This window comes from Acinonyx jubatus, chromosome A1, assembly GCF_027475565.1.
Source record: "Acinonyx jubatus isolate Ajub_Pintada_27869175 chromosome A1, VMU_Ajub_asm_v1.0, whole genome shotgun sequence".
NCBI classification, from domain to species: Eukaryota; Metazoa; Chordata; class Mammalia; order Carnivora; family Felidae; genus Acinonyx; species Acinonyx jubatus.
The window spans coordinates 4,750,779-4,773,061 of record NC_069380.1 but is presented as its reverse complement, the minus strand read 5'-3'; the positions used below and the strand labels follow the sequence as shown (position 1 = coordinate 4,773,061).

The 22,283-nt window shown below is 48.3% G+C and overlaps 1 protein-coding gene across 3 annotated transcripts in view; it reads left to right on the top strand.

Moving 5' to 3' along the window:
* Window positions 1-22,283, top strand: part of SPATA13 (spermatogenesis associated 13) — a 340,694-nt gene that overhangs the window by 21,991 nt on the left and 296,420 nt on the right. The gene's annotated exons all lie outside the window — the stretch shown is intronic.

Here is a 22,283-nt window from a genome sequence, read left to right as displayed (position 1 = left end):
GAGCTGAGGTTGGACTGACCCACCTAGGCACTCCCCCACACACCTTTTTATTTTTTTTTTATTTAAAAAAAAATTTTTTTTTTAACGTTTATTTATTTTTGAGACAGAGAGAGACAGAGCATGAACGGGGGAGGGGCAGAGAGAGAGGGAGACACAGAATCGGAAGCAGGCTCCAGGCTCTGAGCCATCAGCCCAGAGCCCGACGCGGGGCTCAAACTCACAGACCATGAAATCGTGACCTGAGCTGAAGTCGGCTGCTTAACCGACTGAGCCACCCAGGCGCCCCCCGCACACACCTTTTTAAAGATTTTATTTTTTTATGTAATCTCTACACCCAATGTGGGGCTCGAACCCACACCCCTGAGATCAAGAGTCACATGCTCCACTGACTGAGCCAGGCGGGGACCCCAAAATAATTTCCCCTTTAGAAGATCAAATGTTGCTTCGTAGTATTCTGTTGTTTATCTAGTCACCTATGAGTGTTGTTTTTAGTTGTTTTGTGTTGTTTATTTGTGTTGTTTATTTGTGTTGTTTTTAGTTTTTGGTTATTACCAGTAAAGCTGCTATAAGCATCATATACAAGTCTTTGCATGGACAGATGCTTTCTTCTGTCCTGTGGAATACTTGCTAATGGAATGACTGGGCCATCTAGAAGATATATTTAAATTTTTAAGAAACTGACAAACTTTTCTTTTTCTAAATTTTTTTTTTAATGTTTATTTATTTTTGAGAGAGAGGGAAAGACCGAGAGTGAGCAGGGGAGGGGCAGAGAGACAGGGAGACAGAGAATCCGAAGCAGGCTCCAGGCTCCGAGCTGTCAGCACAGAGCCTGACGTGGGGCTCGAACCCACAAACCGCGAGATCATGACCTGAGCCGTGACCTGAGCCGAAGTCAGATGCTCAGCCGACTGAGCCGCTCAGGTGCCCCTGACAAACTTTTCTAAAGTCATTGCACCATTTTACATTCCCACCAGCAGTGAATGAGAGTTGCTGTTACTGTACATTCTCAACAATGCTAGGTATGATGAGTGTGTAAATTCCAGCATTCTAATCGGTGCATCCCGGTATCTAGAGAGGTTTCCTTTTGCGTTTCCTTCATGACTAATGGTGCTGAGCATTTTTAAAATTTTATTTATTTTTTTAACTACTCTCTACACCCAGCATGGGGCTCAAACCCACAACCCTGAGATCAAGAGTTGGGTGCTCTACCGACTGAGCCAGCCAGGCGCCCCTGAGCTTTTTTTTCATGTGCTAACTTATCATCTATTTGTCTTTTGTGAAATGTCTTTCCAAACCTTTTGCCCGTTAAAAAAAAAATCGGATTGTTTTCAAATTACTGCCTTTGAGAATTCTTCAGATATTCTGGGGGAAAAGTCCTTTCTCAGATACCTGATTTGCAAACGTCATCTCCCAGCCTGTAGCTCCACAGTGTCTTTCAAAGAGCGGAAGTTCTTAATTTTCACGAAGCCCAGTTTATCAACTTTTTTTCTTTTCTGGCTTGTGCTTTTCCAGTGTTGTATGATGAAACCTTTGCCTACTCGAGATCACAATGATTTCTCCTATGTGTTCTTACTGAACTTTTATCTATCTAGATTTTACATTTAGGCCTATGATCCAATTTGAATTAATTTTTATATATGATGTGAGATATGAATCCAGGTTTTTTTTTAACATGTGTATTTCTATTTGTTTCAGCACCATTTGTTGAAAGGGAGATATCTACATCGATACCGATATCTATCAATATCGATATAGATATATTATTGAATTGTCTGCATTTTTTGTCAAAATCGGTTGACCGTGGGTGGCTGGGTGGCTCAGTTGGTTAAGACTCCAACTTCGGCTCAGATCATGATCTTGAGGTCCTTCAGTTTGAGCCCCGCGTCAGGCTCTGTGCTGACAGCTTAGGGCCTGGAGCCTGCTTCGGATTCCGTCTCTCTCTCTGCCCCTCCTCTACTCATGCGCTGTCTCTTTCTCAAAAAGGCAGAAATGTTGACAAATAATAAAAGAAAACCAGTTGGCCGGGTATGTGTCAGTCTGTACTCTCTCAATTTTTTAGCTACTGCAGTCCCTCCATCTTTTTCTTTCAAGGTTGTTTTGACTCTTCTGGTTACTTTGTATTTCCACGTAATTTAGAAACAGCTTCTCAATTTCTAAAAAAAAAAAAAAAGACTGTCAGGATTTTGATTGGAATTGTTTAGAATATTTAGATCAATTTGGGGAGCTCTGGTATGCTAACAGTATTGAATCTCATTTTGCCTCAGCAGCATTTTCTAGTTTTATTTGACACAATTTTTTTTAGCATTTTGTGGTTTTAAGTATGCACACCGTGTTCTTCCCGAAGCACAACTCCTTCCTAATTCAGGGAGATCTCCAGACTGAGTCTGGATCCTTCCTCCTTGTCTCATGGCTTAGAAGCTCTCTCCAGTCACGCATTGGGGCAATCAAAGGCTCACCTGATTTTCTTTTTTTTTAAGTTTACTTATTTATGTTGAGAGAGACAGAGATAGCGTGAGTGGGTGAGGGACAGAGAGAGAGGGAGAGAGAGAGGATCCCAAGCAGGCTCCTTGCTGACAGCACAGAGCCCGCAGTGCGGCTCGAACTCATGAAACCGTGAGATCATGACCTGAGCCAAAGCCAAGAGTCAGAAGCTCAACTGACTGAGCCACCCAGGTGCCCCTCAGCTGATTTTTTTTTTAAGTGAGCTCTATGCCCAGCATGGGGCTTGAACTTACCCCAAGATCAAGAGTAGAATGCTGAGCTAGCTAGGTGCCCCAAAGGGTTCACCTAATTCATTTCCTATCTCTCTGGGATCACTCTCACATGTTGCCTGATTTCTAATGTTTGAAAACTGTTGTTTTATATATTCAAGTTTTTTGATTTTTGTTGTTTTAGGTGAGACGGTAAATCTGGTTCTTAATACTCCATTTTTTTTCAGAATCAGAAATCTTTTAATTTTTCATATCAGACTTTCTTCTGCTTAGATATTTAGGGAAAATGAATCCAAAGCCACTGTCTTGTTGTGAAGTTTCGTAGGCTGAATAGTTGGCCTGTAACAATACTAAGTGGTTCATTTGCCAAGCCCGAAAGAGAGTGTAGTGGAATATATTCAACAACGAGCAGTCTATAAACATAAAAATATATGCGTGGCCTTATGGGTAAGTACCAAAATGCAAACTAAACCCGCAGGAAGATGGCATTTCGCATTCCCCAGATTGGCAGACAGTTTGAAAGCTGGGTAATACCGAGTGTTGAAGACGAAGCAGAACACTGAACTTTCATTAACTGCTGGCGGCAGTAAGAAAAAGGTACAACCACAGTGAGAAAGGACTTCGCAGTATGTAGAGCCTTAGTCTAGATTCTGTAGGAAAGAGAGCGTGGGGCAAAGCCCTGCTCACATGTTACTGGGGAGCACGGTCCCAGGAGCAGAAAGGAAGGAGGAGGAAGGGGAAGTGAAGGCAGTTGCATCTGAATGGCCTCTGAGTTGTTCTAGAATGGGTAGGGCAGTGAACTGCCCTGCTGGTTCCCTCCTCCAGCCCTCCATGGATCCCAGCTTCCCTGGTGGGAGCTGACTCCCCTGTACTTTCAGGTTGTATCTGGCCCAGCCAACAGCTGGAAAGAGAGAGTCCACGGCCAGCATCATGGTGCTTTGTCTGAGTCTGAGGCCGGGAGGAAGTTAGACGCTAGCAGTGGAGGCAGAAACTGCACAAAGCTGTCTCTGCTGGTAGCTGAGCAAAACTCGCCAAGTTGGTTGCTGCAGGGACGGGCAGGGCACAGTGTGTGGTCCTGGAGACGGGTGAGGCTGAGAGGATCCGAAGTGTCCACAAATCTGCTGGCTGGCACGCCAGCACAGGTGGGCACGCGCCTGCCACAGGCAGTGGTGCCCTAGGTACCGATTCCAGAGGGACCAGCACGCCCTGCGAGCTAAGTGCAGGGATGTTCACGACAGCGTGGGGATTGCTCATAACGGTCACAAGTTGGACTCACCCTGAAAGTCAGTAAACAGTCAAGAGAATAGAGAAATTGTGGTATAGTCATGAAATGGAATAAGTGTGCAACAGTGAAAATAACCTCCAACTACACACATTAATATGAAGGAATCTCGGAAATGAAATGCACAAAAGGATGTATACAGGCTCTGTTAAATATATTATTTATAATTTATATGTGTATATAAATTATGTTAATATGATTTATATGTTAATATAAATTTATATGTTAACATAATTTTAATTTATATATTATTTCAAGACACATCTTTATAACGAACGCAAGAGCACAGTTAATGATATTTTGGGTGGCATTCACCCCTGGGAATACTAAGGGGATGTTACTGGGGAGAGGCATACAAGAAACTTTTAAGGTCACAGAGATATTTTATTGTTGAACTTGAGCAGACATAAGCAGCCTATCTTTTTTCTTTAAATTTTGCGTATGCATTTTACACATTTTTAACATACAGTGTATTTTGCATACATACACCCACAAGACAGTGAGTTAGGAAATGTGGGTTCTAGTCCCGGGTTGGTCTCTAATAAGCTATGTAACTCTGGGTCAGTTGCTTCTCTTGTTTATCAAGCAAATAATTACAAAATTTTTTTAATGTTTATTTATTTTTGAGAGAGGAGAGACAGAGCATGAGTGGGGGAGGGGCAGAGAGAGAGGGAGACACAGAATCGGAAGCAGGCTCCAGGCTCCCAGCTGTCGGCACAGAGCCCGACACGGGGCTCAAACCCCCAGACCGTGAGATCATGACCCGAGCCGAAGTCAGATGTTCAACCGACTAAGCCACCCGGGCGCCCCAAACAAATAATTTTTTAAAGCAGTTATGTGTCAGTGTTGTGCTGAATACTAGAATACAATGGTGACCAAAACTGGTTGTGATTCTTGCCTCGATGGGCATATGGTCTTATGGGAGAGTTAGACACTGATCCAATAGAAAATTTCAGCCCGGGTAGTGCCATGAAGGAGGAGGACAATGTGCCGGAAGGTACAACAGGGAGTCTGACCTTGTCTGGGAGTTGAGAAGCCTTCCCTGAGGAAGTGGCCGGTGTTGGGGCATCTGAGGTATGAGTAGGAGTTCAGCTGGACAAATATGGATGGAAAACAGGAGTCTTGCCCTGGATGAGAGCGTGCTGGGTGTGTGGAACCCAACGAGGGACCATGTGGTGGGCGACGAGGCTGCACAGCCAGGCCGGCTTTGAGTGTGTGTGCACAGCCCTAGACCCCGTGCGTGTGACGATGACCCCTGCCTTCTCGAAACAAATTCTTGCGGGGAGACGGAGCACAAGCCAAGTGTGAAGTCCGCCAACGTGATCAGATCTGTGAAGGAGATAAATGGGGCTGAGATGGAGGGCTGCTTGAGGAGAAGCAACTCCAGATAGCACAGGCGGGGGGGGGGGGGGCGCCTTTCTGGAACGGGCCATTTAAGCTGAGAGGTAAATCATACAGAGGACCTGCCACGTGGAGCCGTGGGATGGCAGCGGGGGAGGGGCCCTGGAGGAGGATTCTAGGCGAGTGTAAGACACATCCCTGGGCGGGAGAAAGATCTGGCTGTGTTTAAGGAAATCAAAGGCCTTGGACAGTGGTGCCAACGGACAGTGAAGCCGGATGAGACGAGAGAGACAGGTTCAAAGCAGAGTGATCTCTGAGTGGTTTTCTCCGTGTGACCTCGAGCCCTCTCCTCCAGCTAGGAAATGGTGACTTCTTTTGCCACGGAGGGGTCAGGAGAGATCGGGTATCGTGCGTGCCCGAGAGGGATTCCCAAGCACCCGGACCTGGTTGGAAGTGAGGCGGTGGGGAACGGGGTCAGAGGTTTTGAGAATTACCCCCGCCTTTCACGGGGGCGAGACCTACTGAGATAGGGCACCTTGGGTTTCTTGCTTTCTTTTTAAATTTTGTTTTGTCAAATTTGGTGGCACAGGGTGTAAAAGAACAGTGTTCTGTTTTGGAGATGTTAGATTTGCAGTGTCTTTTGGACATCCCCCCAAAGGTGTCAGTAAGCAGCCAGTGAAGATAGCGGACCCAGCTTGTGAGAAAGGTGTAGATCGGAGAGAGAACTGTGGGAATAGATGGTGTGTCAGCTTCCTGTGGCCGCTGTAACCGAGCACGAAGACGGAGTGGCTTTAGGAAACAACAGAAACTCACGATCTCACTGTCCCGGAGCCTGGTAGTGTGAGGTCCAGGTGTCGGCGAGGGCTGTTCTCCTGGGGGATGTGAGGGAGAGGTCTGTTCCAGGCCTGTCTCCTTCGCTTGTCAGTGGCCGTCTTCTGCCTGTGTCTTCATACCATCTTCCTTTTCTTTTTCAATGTTTCTCTATTTTGAGAGAGAGAGAAGGAGAGTGAGCAAGTTGGGGGAGGGGCAGAGAGCGAGGGAGAGAGAATCCCAAGCAGGCTCCGTGCTCTCAGTGTAGAGCCCCACACGGGGCTCAATGTCATGATCTCGCGAACCATGAGTCGAAATCAACAGTCAGACGCTTAACTGACTTTGCCACCCAGGCACCCTTCTTGTATGTGTCTGTCTCTCTGTCCAATTTTTAGACAGACGTGCTGGATTAAGGCCCAGCCTAGTGACATCATTTTACCTTCATCATCTGAAAGATTCTGTTTCCAAATAAGGCCACATTCACAGGTGCTGGGGGTTAGAACTCCACATTTTTGTGGGGGACGCAATTCAACCTGTAGCAGACAGTAAGGCAGCTGTGAGCATGGGCGAACTCACCTAGGGAGAGAGTGTCAAGTGAGAACAGAAGAGGGTCAAGGACCAAGCCTTGAAGAACCACAATTAGGTAATGTCCAGGTAGGGGAGAGGAAACTGCAAAGGCGAGGGAGGGGCGTTGTCAAAGACGGGTGATCACGTCAGTCAGAGTGGCTAAAATGAACAACTCAGGAAACAACAGATGCTGGTGAGGATGTGGAGAAACGGGAACCCTCTTGCACCGTCGGTGGGAATGCAAACTGGTGCAGCCGCTCTGGAAAACAGTGTGGAGGTTCTTCAAAAAATTAAAAATAGACCTACCCTATGACCCAGCAATAGTGCTGCTGGGAATTTACCCAGGGGATACAGGAGTGCTGATGCATAAGGGAGCATGTGCCCCAATGTTTATAGCAGCACTTTCAACAATAGCCACATCATGGAAAGAGCCTCAATGTCCATCAACTGGTGAATGGATAAAGAAGATGTGGTTTATATATACAATGGAATACTACTTGGCAATGAGAAAGAATGAAATCTAGCCATTTGCAGCAATGTGGATGGAACTGGAGGGTATTATGTTGAGTGAAATAAGTCAGAACAAGACAGATATCATATGTTTTCACTCCTATGTGGATCTTGAGAAACTTAAGACCATGGGGGAGGGAAGGAGAGGGGTGAACAGAGAATATCTCTTCATTTCTTCTGTTGATTCCCCTGTGCACTCAGGCCCGGGTGTGTGGGTAGGTCTGGCTCCCTGAGGCCAATCACTCAGTCTTAAGAAGGGCAGCATTTGCAGAAACTCAAAATCCTGTTTGTCTGGTTCTACATCATTCTGTTTATACCATTGCCCCTCCCTGCCCCCCACCCCGTGTGTGTGTGTGTGTGTGTGTGTGTAGGTGTACATATGTAGATAAGGAGGGGGAATACCTGTATCAAATAACTCAGGGAAAAGGTTGGATGAATTCATTTTTGTGTTTCAGTAACAGACATCTCAAACTAAGCATCGCTTCTCGGACACCAGTGACAATTTCATTACTGGGCCCTGAGATAATGGCAAGTTTACAGGAGAAGGTTTGGTAAATTAGACTTTAAAAAAGATTGACAGCTCAAATGATGAATGGGACACACACAGAAAAGACAGTGTTGTGTGTGTCTTTTGAAAAACCTGCATTAATAGGCTGCGGTGCTAAATATCGAGTAATGTCGTCTTGAGAGACGTGAAGGGACTTTGATGATAACAAGTAGCTTTTGAGAAAACCTAGAATTAAGAAAAATAATAGAGTTAAGATTAGAATCTTCATTATATAATCAGCTCTTTCTTTATGTGCTGTATTGGTAGTACCCTAACACAGATTTAATTGCATATAATGCATTTCAAAAAGCTTTGGATTAAAGCAAAAAATAAATTATTAATAATAAGGACATAGAACGTCTGTGGGGTTTGTTTTTTACAAGTGGAAAATATTTGCAAAACAATTTATTTTCCACTGTACATCAGCCTTTATTCACTATATTAATGATATCTTAAGACAGCTTATTTTTGGTTCTATTTTTAACTTATAAATATAATGCAATGTTAGAGACATTTTAAAATATATGAATAAAAACACAGTACAAATCTGTGTACACAGTACCCATAAAAAGAATGGATAGAGTAGAAACCCCTTCTATTTACACTCTCCTGTCTGGCCATTCTCTCCAGAAAGTGTTTTGTACATTTACTGCATATATACATACATATATACGTATACCCACAATCTGTATTACTGTTGTTTTTTTTAAATATAGAAATTTACTCCGGTTCCCTTTCACAGTTCCTGGTGAGCAGTCTGGAATTCTGGTCTACCTCTTTTTTAAAAAAAAATTTTTTTTTTTAATGTTTATTTATTTTTCAGACAGAGGGAGACACAGCATGAGCAGGGAAGGGGCAGAGAGAGAGAGGGAGACACAGAATGTGAAGCAGGCTCCAGGCTCTGAGCTGTCAGCACAGAGCCCGACGTGGGGCTCGAACTCACGAACCGTGAGATCATGACCTGAGCCGAAGTCGGATGCTTAACCAACTGAGCCACTGGTCTACCTCTTAAGGTCATTCAAGGACCTAGGTTCCTCCCAGGCGCGCTATGGCATTGTCCCCTCCAGGGCATGGCCTCTCCGTCTTTGGTAAAGGATTGCTGCTTTTTACTTTTTCTGTTTTTGTTTTTGTTGTTTTTTTTTTTTAAGTACGCGCCGTGCCAAGCTTGGGGCTTGGAATCATGACCCTGAGATCAAGAGTTGTGTGCTCTACCAACTGAGCCAGCCAGGCACCCAGGTAAAGGATTGTTTTTTAAAATCTCCAAAGTATCATGAACCGCTATTTGTAAATTACAAAAAGAAGGAACAACTATTATAAAAATGAAATAAAAAACATAAAATATCCCTGTGCTGTCAACTACATAATTAGGAGTGAAATCGTGACTCCTGATACCGACAGGCTCTATGTGCATTTTGAATGGATACCATTTATATCAGTGCTCAGAGTTTTTAATGTGGCCCATATGCTTACTTCTTCCTTACCGAACTGATTTTATCTAGGTTGGATTGATATTTGTGTATTTGAGATTCATGATATGGAAGCCTGTGCTACGGATCATTTACTTTCAGCCTATCTAGTTCTCCAGGTTTTGGTTTTCTTAACTCATTGGCCATCCATTCTCCCCTTTGGGGAAAGAAGAGGAACAGTCAGTGAAGAAGGGACTTTCCCCATCATGAATATGTTTCTTCAGGCATCTTCCTGGAATTCGTTGTAGGCAATGTAGACAGACATTCCCCGGGAAGACTCTGGAATGGGTCACAACACTGCATCAGTTAATTCTGTTCTAAGATTATTCCCTTACACAAGGCTGAAAATTCACTTTCCATACGATTTATCATCCCAAGTGATGTTCAGTCACATTATCCAACGTAAATTAGCAGAGCTTCGACAGTGAGCTAAAGCCAATGGTAAAACGAAAATGAGCACACAGAAAACAAAATGTTCCCGCCTAGAGTCCTCCAAATCAGACTATAAATCCCTTCCCACCATCAGATTCCCAGCAAAAGCTTAGCTCTTCTCCTGACTTTGCTTCTCTATTATTATGATAACCTAGGTGAGAATAAATCAAAGGAAGGAATTGATAGGCATTTGAAAATGCACCGCATTCCCTTTTATGTCAGTACCTTTTACTAACATATAAATTATCTTTGCCAACTTGCTTTCCACTCCAGTAGGTCTAAGAGCTTCTCAAAGTAAATAATATATTGAGGGTCCTGATTTTAAAACAGCTCTGCTTTTTCTCTCCCTCTGCCCCTCCCCTGCTCATTCTTTCTCCACCCCCCCACCCCACCCTCTTTCAAAACAAACAAACAAATAAACAAAAGACAACTCTGCTTTTTCTGCGTCGATAGGGGAGGAGTTAAATGCTAGATGACGTTGGCATTTAATTGTAAAGAAATCCTGTTCTTTGACAACCTGTGTATAGTGCTCATACTTTAACATTGTTTTAAATGTTTACATTTTGATAAAGTTGAATAAATCTGGGTAGATATATGAAACCCTGTTCTTAAAAGATACTGTGTGTGTGTTTAGTGGCAATAATCAAAGACCACCTTGGATCATGGAATTAACTCACAAATAGGGTGCTACCTGGGGGCTTAGCAGGGGAGGTCCAGGGGCAGGAGTTCAGATTTAAGTATGAAAGATAAAGTACAGTTAACCCTTGAACAGCATGGGGGTTAGGGGTGCCAACCCCACACGTGCTTTAAAATCTGTGTATAAATGTTGACGCCCCCCAAATTTAACTACTAATAGTGAGAACTGCCAGAGATCACTTTTTATTGCAAAATACAATTTACTGGAGACGTGAACTGCTCACTGGAAAATGATTAGCATCACAGGGGTTTTAAGTAGCTACTTTGAGCTCACTGCAATTCCAGCAGGGGGCTACAGTATGCACTGTAGTTAATTGTATGCAGTTATGATCTAATATTGCATCTTTGCATTTGTTTATATTTTTCTTGACTGGGAACGGGACCACGTGCAGTCTGCGTGTGCGCACGTTTTGATACATTTTAACTTTGTGATAGATTCATGCATATTTAATGGCGGTAAATGATAAAATAGACTATCTACATATACTTTATGCATTCATGACCTACCTGACCTTTTCTTAATTTTCAATATTTCTAGACTGAACGGTTTGTCTGTGAGTTTTTTCAAATTGTCTCAGATCTTCAAAATATTTTCCGATACATTTATTGAAAAAATCTGCATGTAAAGTGGACCCATGTGGTTCAAACCTATGTTGATCAAGGGTTAACTGTATATGCAGATATAAAATAATATTTTTACGGATGCTTGGGGAATATGGTCTCATGGGTGAAAAGGTGCTTTCTTGTCTGGTGAAGGAATGAATTCATGTGTTTTGACCCCTCTTGGTGTAGGGACAAGGGGAAAATGGGAAAGATTGTAGTTCATGAAACTGTCTTTCAAATAATCGCTATGAAGAAGACGTGATAAATGTCATGTAAAAGGGTCTGAGGACACACAAAATTTTGAAGGGCGTTTCTCAGGGGCACCCGGGTGGCCCAGTTGGTTGAGCATTTGACTCTTGATTTCTGCTTAGGTCATGATCTCATGGTTCAGGAGTTTGAGCCCTTGGCAGGGCTGAGAGCAGGGAGCCTGCTTGGGATTCTCTCTCTGCTCCTCCCCACTGCTCATGCTTTCATTCTCTCAAAATAAATAAATAAACTTAAAAATAAAAGGGCATTTTCCAAGGAATGCCCATCACATTCTTTTAGATTTGTCAACAAACCCTAAGATGAGGCGCAAGAAAGCAGCCGAGGCATTTTTGTCAATGGAGGAGTAGATTCCTTTCTGTGCACACAGCAGCATAACTGACATTTTTTCCCCTCCTTAATAAAGACTTTCACTCCCTTGCCCTTCAGAATTGACCTTCTGAAATACAGTACAGCATTTCTTGCATAATCATCACCTGTTCCACTCCACAATTGCCACGCTTGCGACTCACACTTCTGGATAGAAGATCTTCAGACCTGTTGAGCTGGAAGCAACTGTAGGTTCCTGCCACATTCCTTTGGTATTTGGGGCAAACCACAGAGAAAATACAGCCATCTTGTAACCATCCACGATTTTACGATTAAGTGAGAGGTTAATAATGGACATAGTATTCATAGAGGGTAAGTTTAAATATTAGCATCCATTAGGAGTTATTGCCTTGTATAAAAATTTTCTTACTCCGAGGGTATCTATGGGCCGTCACCCCGAGTCTAGGAGATCTACTAATTCATTAGCAGGTAAATACACAGGCCGGCACAGCATCCTTGAGCAGTGCACCACAACAGCCTTCCGTGCATCGAGAATGCGATCGAAAAAAAAAATCTGTAAATAGCATTAGTGAGCAACAGTTTTAGACAGATACATGAGAAGATCATTCCCATGGTGTTCTCGTTGCGAGTTCTGTGATACATGAAGGAACCTTCGGAAGGAAGGCCAGAGTGGAGCCCAGCCACGGAGGGGAGTTGGGGCACAACGTGGTGCAGAAGGACTGGCAGAGCTGGGCCAGGCAGGTCCATGTAGTAACTACTGCTAGTACTCAGGGCAGCCCTGCTTTATTGAGCACTTTCTACGCGTGGCGCCAACTGAGCACTCAACGTGCACCAGTATTGAGTCGTGACAATAATCCGTGTTGATGGACAGTCACCATCCCAGGTTAGAGCTGCGGGACTGAGTGTCAGGGAGGCCTGCAGCTCAGACAGTGGGCTTGAGACAGGTCGGGGCAGGACAGCACCAGACACGTGCCCCCAGCCCCGCCCACTTACTCATCATGAGTTACAGGCTCCTAGCGACAGTGCAGAGGGAATCCATGTGGACGGTGGCCGGGAAAGGATGTGCTCGCCTGCGACACACGTAAAGCGGCCTGTTAAAAGGATGATGCGCAGGGTCACCGCCGCTCTTACTGTTCCATCGTTTTGGACCAGCCTCTCCTTGCGTCCCTGGCCCCGTCCTTCTGTACCCTTACTTGTCCCCAGCCCACCCTGCCTCGCAGATCCCGTGGAAATGCCAGCCCCTTCACAGAGCCTTCCGGGCTCCCCTCGGCCCAGAGAACCCGTCCTGCCCTGGCCCCCAGCCGTGCCCCCTAAGAGGCTCACTTCCTACCTTCCAGTCCTTCTGGCGGCAGCTGGCCCGACTGGAAAGCATCTCAGGGCCGGTGCCCGGCCACCCAAGTGTCCCCCGAAGCTCTGAGCACAGTACCTGTGCAGGGCTGAGCCGAATTCTGTTGAGGAGCCTCTGGGAAGGGTTAGGACCCACCAGGCGACCCTCTCAGGTCTGCCCGGGGGCAGGTGGGGCTGGCCTGCTGGGACGGAGCCCACTCTGTGTGTGGCATCATATCTGTGGTCAGTAGCTGGGGCCGTGGGTTCGAAACCCTGCTCCTCCAATGACTAGCTGTGCAATCTGGGGAAGTTACGGAGGCTCGCGTTTGTCTCCATTATCTTTTTTTTATTAAAATAATTTTTTTTATTGTTTATTTATTTTTGAGAGAGACAGAGACAGAGCGCGAGTGGGTTGGGGCAGAGAGAGAGGGAGACACAGAATCTGAAACAGGCTCCAGGCTCTGAGCTGTCAGCACAGAGGCCGCCGCGGGGCTTGAACTCACGGACCGCGAGATCATGACCTGAGCCGAAGTCAGACGCTCAACTGACTGAGCCCCCCGGCACCCCTGTCTCCATTTTCAAGTAGGAGTAGTGTACTGTTACCCCAAGTGTCATCATGAGGATCGAATGAAACTTCGTATGCGCTTGACGCACAGTAAGACTTAATAAATCTCATTTATTGTCGTTATTGTCTGTGCACATGCCATCCCAGAAGGTGCACATTTCACTTGTACGTTAGGCCATGAAGCTTAACTGGGAAGGTCGTGGGGAGAATGGTGGCAGCACAAGGGCTGCTGGGGGGGCCTGTGCTGCAAAGTAGGGTTTGCTGCGATTACAGGTGGGGTCACACTCGGGGAGCTGCGGTACAGGCTGTGTGTTCCCGACTCTTAAATCAAGGTTAAGATGGGTAGGTTCAAGGAGAGACCAGTGCTCCCGGCTTCTTTCCTTTTCAGTTTCCCAGTCCACTGAATGCGAGAAAGTTTGGCCCTGTGCTCTCTCCCCACCCCTTCCCCATCCTTCCCCATCCTTCCCCCTCCCTGCCCCTTCCCTGGCTGCCCCCTCCTCTTCCCCCCCCCCCCCAGCTTCCTCCTCACCTCTTCCTCATGCCCCCTCCCCTCTCCCTCTCTGGGTGCTCCCTCCCCATTCCTTCCTCATGCTCCCTCCCTACCTCTACCTTGTGTTCCTTCCTCCTCCCCTTCCCTCGGTGCTCCCTTCCCAGAGAACTAGTTTTATCAGCCTGTCTGTGAAGAAGACTTCTGCATTCAATGGATAGAGTGACTTAGAGGCTCCAGGAACCCAGTTGGCTGAGGAGGCACGAGGTGGCAGAAATACTGTGATGGGCCCAAGGGGGTGGAGGCTACTCAAGAAACAGAATGCAGTGGTCATATGATGTCTGGGAGCACAGGGACCATAACAGGCAGCTAGGACATGCACCCAAGTGAGCACGCAGAGGGGGAATGTGCCCGGGGCTTTGTCTTTGCTGCAGGTCCCTGGACCCTTCCAGGCCCTGCCGGAGGAGGAGGTGGGGGAGGACCGTCTGAGTCAGCTTGCTCCACCCCCCAGACTCTGCTTCTGGTTCCGTCAGGAGCTGACAAATGCAGCACGACACTACCAACAAGGAGGCAAGAGCTCCCTGCCGGTCTCTTTCTTCTCCGCGCCCTCGCAGACCCAGCGGGGCCACCTTCTTCCCCGCTGCCCCTGGTCCCTGTCCTCTGCCTCTGCCTGTTCTACTTCCAGCCTGAATCAGACCCACTCTTCCTCACCGTGGCCGACGTCTCTGCCAGGTGCCTGGATGCTGTGCCCTGCACCTGCCTGCCTTCTCAGGGGACAGCACCCTGGCTTTTCCCGTAGAAATTCCCTGAGCCTGGGAGGCAGTCTCCACCTTGACCTCTTCTTGCCTTTTTCGCTGTTTCCATCCTGCTGTGATGTGTCTGGACCCTCCAGCTGGCTGACACGTTGACTCTGGCTTCTTCCCTTGGACCTGACCCATCAGCTATGCTTCCTCCCTGCAAGGCCGTGCTCCGCAGGCGGGTGAGGCCAGCTTTCGCCTGAGGCTGGAGGCTGGGCCCGCACTTTGGGGTTTCTGCCCCCCCACTTCAATCAGCACCCGGAAGTGGGCGTGACTCCTGAGCGCCTGGTTCTAGGAATTTTCCTTCCCCCCATCCCCGAGGCAATGCCACCTTGGCTGTTCTGCTTAGTCACCACACTCCACAGTTGGTCTGGGCCCCAGTACAGTCCTGGGAGGCAACTTGGCCTTCCAGCCCCACCCCTGGGGACCACGGTGACCAGGCCGTCAGAGCCTGAGAGTGTCGCTGCTGATGAGGATGGAGCCCTGAGCCACAGGAAAGTTCTGGAACCCTATCACTGCTCTCGGTGCTCAGGCTGGGCAGCACACCCAGTGGCACCAGGACCCTTAGACCGGCCAACAAGGGACTGACCCTGGCTTGTTTTCTTCTCCACGTATGGCTGAAAACACCGGGCTCTAACTTTACTGGGGGAGCGGAATCCCAGGCTCTGACATTGCGCCCGGCAGAGGACGTACTGAGACCGTGGCCACCTCCTCTGGCCAAGACCTGTGCATCCGGGCACGTGGTGGTCCTGATCTTAGAGGCAAGAGGTGGCCAGTGATGCCGCCTGCAGACCCTTCCGGCAAAAGCAGGTCTGTAAGGCCCCGGAGAGGTCACGAGGGATGAACTGGCCAGGGCTTGTGAAGCCCTGACGTTCTCTTGAACTAACAGACCCAGAACTCACAGACCGGGTCACATCCCCGGGCTTCTCTGCCTTTTCTTCATACACTTGTCATGGCGGCCGTCCTGTCCACCTCCTCCTACCCCTCGGACTGTGAGACTCAGGGCCAGGACCTAGTCTTGCCTACCGTTGTATCTATAAAGCAAACTCGGTGCCGGACTCACTGAGAGGGTGGAGGCGTTGGGTGTCCTGCAGGGATTGCCTGTGGCCCCTGCCTCTGACCGTGGGGCCCAGCAGGAACGCGAGGGACTCGGTCACTGGAAAACCACTGCCAAGAAGCCAAGCGGGTAAGTGGTCGATGATGCCAGGTCAGTGCAGATTTCAGACCTGCCCGGGGGTCTTGCTGCCTCCACCCTGCATCTCAGCCAGACCCTCCGTCACGGACACAGGGATTCTGCGAACCACCCCAGAGCGGGCAACTCTCCTGCACTTTCAGACCAAAACGCTTTTAGACTCCGGGCGGTTGGGGAGGGGGGTGCAGGGCAGCTTGTGGACAAAACTCTCATCCGTCTTGCCCAAGCTTGCTCCGTCGGCCTCGGATGCCCCCTGCCGGTCAGTATCTGGCCAAGCCGCTGGCCACCTAATAGCTTGAGGGCGCCTTCCGGTGTAACCAGGATGGGCACAAAGATTTTACCTACTGGGTCTGAGCGGCGAGAGAGACACCCTTATGGGAAATACTGACTGACAGGCTGCCCACTTGGACTTCACGTTAGGACCCTTCAAGTTGGCCGAGATGATCGAGGTTATGACCCTCCAATTTCAGTGGCTCCCGTGGTCCCTCTTTCTCTGCCAGGATGAGCTCCTGGCGTCTGTGCCCCACCTGTCTCTCATTACTGGCCCCACAACTGGGGTGTGTGGTAGGGGCTCTCGTCTTCCAGAGGAGTCATTGCCGTGGCTGCTGAGCAACCGCGGGCACCGTACCCATCGTCTGTTCCCATCGTTACGCCACGTAATGAGCCACTCCGAAGCCTAGTGGCTCATGGCACCGAGCATTTGTGTAGTTCATGGGTTTACAGATTGGGGATGTACCTGGGCTTGACGGGGCCCCCTCACCTAGCTGGCACCCAGCTGGGGTGATGGGGCTACTCAGCCGGGGGTCTCTCGTCACACGGCAGGCTCGCCCGGACATGTTCTTCGTGTGGTGGCAGAGGGGAACCGCGAGCAGGTCCAAATGGGGCTTCCCAAGCCTTTGCTGTGTCCCGTTTGTGAATGCCCCACCGGGCACCGCCCACATGTCTGAGCCCAGAGCCAGCGTGGGAGGATGGCACAAGGTCACGTGGGAAACGTCGGCACACCCGGAGGAACTTCCCCCCACCCCCCGATCCACCTGCTCGGTGGCCTGAGCCTGGGTTTTCCGAGCAGCACTCAGAGCACTTAGTACTCCCTCCCCGTGCACGCTGCACCTACCCTGTGCTCTCCCCTCAGCGCCCCACTGCCCACTCCTCGAGTGGGACTCTCGCTTTTCTTTGAGTTCCCTGGGTTTCATAGCATCCCCTTCCTTCTGCCCGGCCTTCCCCCTCTGACCCCTTCACGCCGACCGTTGCTCAAGTCGGCCTCTCAGCTCCAGGCTGTGGAGGACCCAGGCAGCCACACCGCCCCCTGCCCCTTCCCCAGCACCTGGGGCAGGGTTTGGGGACAGTGCCCTGGGTTCTACCTGTGGCGAGGATGAGGACAAGATGTCTACAATCAAGGGGGCGCCCGGGGGGCTCAGTCGGTTAAGTGTCCTACTTCGATTTTGGCTCAGGTCATGATCTCACGGTTCATGAGTTCGAGCCCATGTCTCACTCTGCACTGACAGTGCAGAGCCTACTTGGGATTTTCTTTCTCCCTCCCTCTCTCTGCCCCTCCCCCGCTCACATGCTCGCTCGCTCACTCTCTCAAAATAAACTTAAAAAAAAAAGAAACACAAAAATATTTTAAAAAAAAGATATCTAGGGGCGCCCTGGAGGCTCAGTCGGTTAAGCATTCACCTTCAGCTCAGGTTGTGATCTCGTGGTCTGTGTGTTCAAGCCCCGCTTTGGGCTCTGTGCTGACAGCTCGGAGCCCGGAGCCTGCTTCGGATTCTGTGTCTCCCTCTCTCTGCCTCTCCCCCGCTCATGATCTGTCTCTCTCGCTCTCTCTCTCTCTCTCTCAAAAAATAAACGAACATTTAAAAACTTCCTTAAAAATAATAAAAAAAGATATTAAGTCCTGCTCATCCTAAAAATTACATTTTCCTTGACTTTGTGAGTCCTTCAAAGTCCCATTTCTCTTTAACTTCCCTTTTTCAAAAAAGAAAAGAAAAAAAGCTTTGAAAGAGTAATCCACACCTGTGTTTCCATTCCTTACCACCCACCTGTTCCCTGATTGCCTACAAATTTTTCTGAGTTTTTCTCCACTTTTTTTTTTTGCCCTAAAAAGTACTCTCTTGAAGGTCAGCAGAGTTGGAATATCGCATGTGTTTGTAATGTAACTCTTGCAAAACCCTAACAAGACAGGTCTGCATGGCTGTGTCACAAGTGACGAAATCAAAGCTCAGCCTGATTCGGTAATTTACGAAGTTACCCAGGACAGGTTATGGAACACAGGCCCGTCTGACCGCAGAGTCTAAGCTTGGAGTCCTTATCCTAACCCCGAACACAGGGCCGGGGTGTGTCCAAGTAGGAATCCTCCTAACCCGGGCTGTGCAAAGGGTTGTGCATTAGTTTGCTAGGGCTGTTGAAAAAAGGACCCCAGACTGAGGGCTTAACCAACAGACACTGAGCGTTTCACAGTTCTGGAGGCTGGGAGTCCGAACTGAGGTGTCGGGAGGGCTGTGCTCCCTCTGAAGCCTCCAGGGGAAGATCTGTTCCAGGCTTCTCTCTCCTGGCTTCCGGCGTCATGGCTCCAGGCTTCACGTGGCATTTTCCGTGTGTGCGTGTCTGTGTCCAGATTCCCCTTTTAATGAGGTCATTGGTCAGAGTGGGTGAAGGCCCACCCTGATGACCTCGTCTAAACTAATTATATCTGGGGGTGCCTGGGTGACTCAGTTGGTTAAGCTCTGACTTCGGCTCGGGTCTTACGGTCTGTGAGTTCAAACCCCGCATCCGGCTCCGTGCTGACAGCTCGGAGCCTGGAGCCTGCTTGGGACTCTGCGTCTCCCTCTCTCTCTCTGCCTCTCCCCCACTCTCTCTCTCTCTCTCTCTCTCTCTCTCTCTCAAAAATAAATAAATAAACATTAAAAGATTTTTTTAAGCTAATTATATCCGTATCAACCCTCTTTCCAAATAAAGTCACATTCTGAGGTACTGAGGACTTCAATGTATGGATTTGAGGGCAGGGGATACCATTCAAACCATGAGCAGATAGCATGATGTCACCCCGGAGCCCCTCCCCAGGTGTCCGGAAGGAGAATTTACATTTTAACAAGATGCCCAGGTGATTCCAATGCACATTAAGGTGTGAGAAGCACTTGTCTATAGCACTTTCTGGAAAGAAGTGTGGCAGCATGAAACAGGATTCTTAGGATGATCCTAATTCTTGAATTTCACTTAGGAAAGAAATAATTTTAAACACGGACAAAGACAATGTATACGAAGATGTTTATGCCAGGTTATTCCGTAGAAATAGAACATTTTTACACGGTAAGCACGGCTTTCTACCATTTTTAGCTAGAAAATTGTTCTATTTCAGGTGATATATGGGTTAAAGACGCTCTTGTGGGAAACATTTTCTGAAGTCGAAACTGACTTAGAGCCAAACTTCTGGAAAAACACCTATTTGTAAACTCAGGGGTTATAGCAAAATGACCATGGAACTAGAGGGCTGACTTAACTACGGAATGATAATTTTGTTTAGTGTGATGAAAGCATTATGCTTATGTAAGAAAATGTCCCCTTTTAAAGAGGATATTGAATGATCGAGGGGTGAAGTACCATGAAGACTGGGATTTGCTGTTTAAAAACCCAGCAAAATGAAAATTCATGGCATGAGCGGAGTGAAATGATGGCTGTTGAATCTAGGCGATGGATTGACAGAGGTATTTTCAGCTCCGTTTTTGAGGCTACTTGACAATTTTTACTAAAAAAATAAAGTTTAAAAATACAATCATGTAAAGTATAAAAAAATAATTTTCCCTCAGATGTTCTTTTGGCCATGTCTTCTCAGTTGTTTTATAGTCAAACCGTGTTAAACAGTCGATTCACCTGTTTCCTCCGTTTCTTAGTTTGTAACAAAGTCGGGCACACCTTCTGCCCACGTTGGTCGTTGTTACTTACTGGGCTCCTTTGAAGGGAGAGATTGCTGGGGGCGCCTGGGTGGCTCCCGTGGTGACGCGTCCTCGTGATCTGGCCTTTGGGACTTTGAGCCCCGCATCTCTGTGCTGACAGCTCAGAGCCTGGAACCCACTTCGGATCCGGTGTCTCCCTCTCTCTCTCTGCCCCTCCCCCCTCACACTCTGTCTCTGTCTCTCTCAAAAATAAATAAACATTAAAGAGAAAAAAAGATTGCTTGGTTTAGCGTGGGACGGAGGAAAGGAATTGCCCTAATTGCTGACATTGTAATCCACACACACTGTGTCAGCCTCATGCCATCCTCCCTTTCTGGTTGCTTTTGTGGCACTTTCTAGATTTTTATGGTAAGAGCAGTAATTTCTCAACAGAGCAAGGCCTGTCATTTCCTTTTTTTTTAAAAAAAAAATATTTTTTTTAATGTTTATTTTATTTTTGAGAGAGAGAAAGACAGAGCATGAGCAGGGGAGGGGCAGAGAGAGAGGGAGAGAGAGAGAGAGAGAGAGAGAGAGAGAGAGAGAGAGAGAGAGAGAATCTGAAGCAGGCTCCAGGCTCCGAGCTGTCAGCACAGAGCCCTCTGTGTGGCTTGAACTCGTGGACCATGAGATCATGACCTGAGCCGAAGCTGGACACTTAACTGACTGAGCCACCCAGGCGCCCCCAAGGCCTGTCATTTCTAAATGACCTGGATACTTTCTTCACTTAGTGAGACTTCACCATAACCCCAAAGCAAGTTTCATGTTCTCGAACCCCCCTGAGTGCTGGCCTCACGCTTCCTGTGTGGACACGAAGTGAATGTTGCTCTGTTTTCTGCGGTGACCTGCACCCCAGCCCTACCGTGATGTGGACGGCACGGGCAGTGTGTGTCGGGGGGTGGTAGCCATGGTGACAAGTGTCTGGGTTCCGAGCCCCACAGTAAAATGGCAGGAACCCCCATCCAAGCCCCTCCGTCCCCTGGCAGGTTTTGGGACGCTCTGTGCCTTTTCCTCAGATGTTCTTACGGTCCGTCAGCCCTTGGTCTTGGTGTGTGGCTTTGTCCTTCTGCTCTGCTTCTGGGCCATTCCTCCTGGTTGGGCAGGCAGGCTGAGACCAGCGTGACTGTTCTGTCACACGGTGGCTCTCCTCCTATGACGTGGTCACTCTGATGGGCAGTGGCTGCCCTGCCTGTAGCCGGGATGGCCATTTCCCAGCAGAGTTATACCCTCAGCGGTGTCCAAAGGGGAATTCTTCCCATTTCTGACAGCACCCTGGCCGTTGCACTAATGTTATTTAGCTGACTTCCAACTTCCTTGAGGTCTCGCTGAAAGGACTTGGAGCATCCTTCCTCAGCAGCTGGGTGGGAAAGTGATACAAACTACACCCATAACATTGGCTTAAAATTGCCTCTCTGTGCCCACCACCAAGCAAGGTCATTGGGCTGCACTTGACATTACTGACTCTACCCAGGCGGGCTCCGAGCCCCAGGGACCCGCGCAGAGCCCCAGAGCCTGAGCACCCTGCATCCGATCCCCTCCTCCCTTGCCGTTACCCTCATGAGCTATTGTGTCTCTAGCGTTTTCTCTCCCAGAAGTTTTATTGTGTCCTTGTTTAGAGAGAAGCCCCACAGGACACTCCAGGCTGTGTGGTATGCCACACAGTTCCAGCAATAGGGTGACAGTTCTGTCCCCGCCTGGCCTGCCCCCCTGCCCCGGATGGGATTAAAGACACGATAAATCACATGGGTGCAGAGATGGCGGGCCTCCGTCGTTCCCACCCAGGCCCACTGCCAGCATTCAGTAAACACGTGTTGGGTTGGTGAATAAAAGAGTGAATAGGTAGCTGCCCATCCAGATGGTATGATGAGCATAAATTAGCATGATCCTAACTAGGAAGGGGCAGGCAGCTCCCACGAAGGGTGCTTCTGGAAGGCAAGGGCTGGTGATGGGCTCCGGAAGGATGGGATGAGTCTGTAGGGACTGGGGAGCAGAAGTTCTCTACACGTGGGGGACCAAGTGGGGGGCCAATGGAGGGAGCTAATAAATGTCTGCAAAGGAGCAAGGATTCCCGAGAAGCTGCCCAGTTTTTCGCCACAGAGAGCAAATCCCCAAGATGGCAACATGCATTTGCATGTGCTTACAATGTGCCAGGCAGTGCTCCAAGCCCTTTGTGGATATTAATTCACTTAGTCCTCACTCCATTCTCTGCCGTTAGCCTGGCAGAGAAACGAAATCACTGCCCCAGGTCACGCAGCAAGAAACCGCGGTCTGGGATTTGACCCTATGCAGTGTGGCTTCAGAGCCTGTGCACTTAACCAGAGATCAGTGGATTTGAAACCCAGGGCTCATCGTTACGGAATAACACAGCCAGAACCGTGGGGTTGCGGTGCAATCCAGATACGTTAGGTAGAATGCATCATTTTCTCAG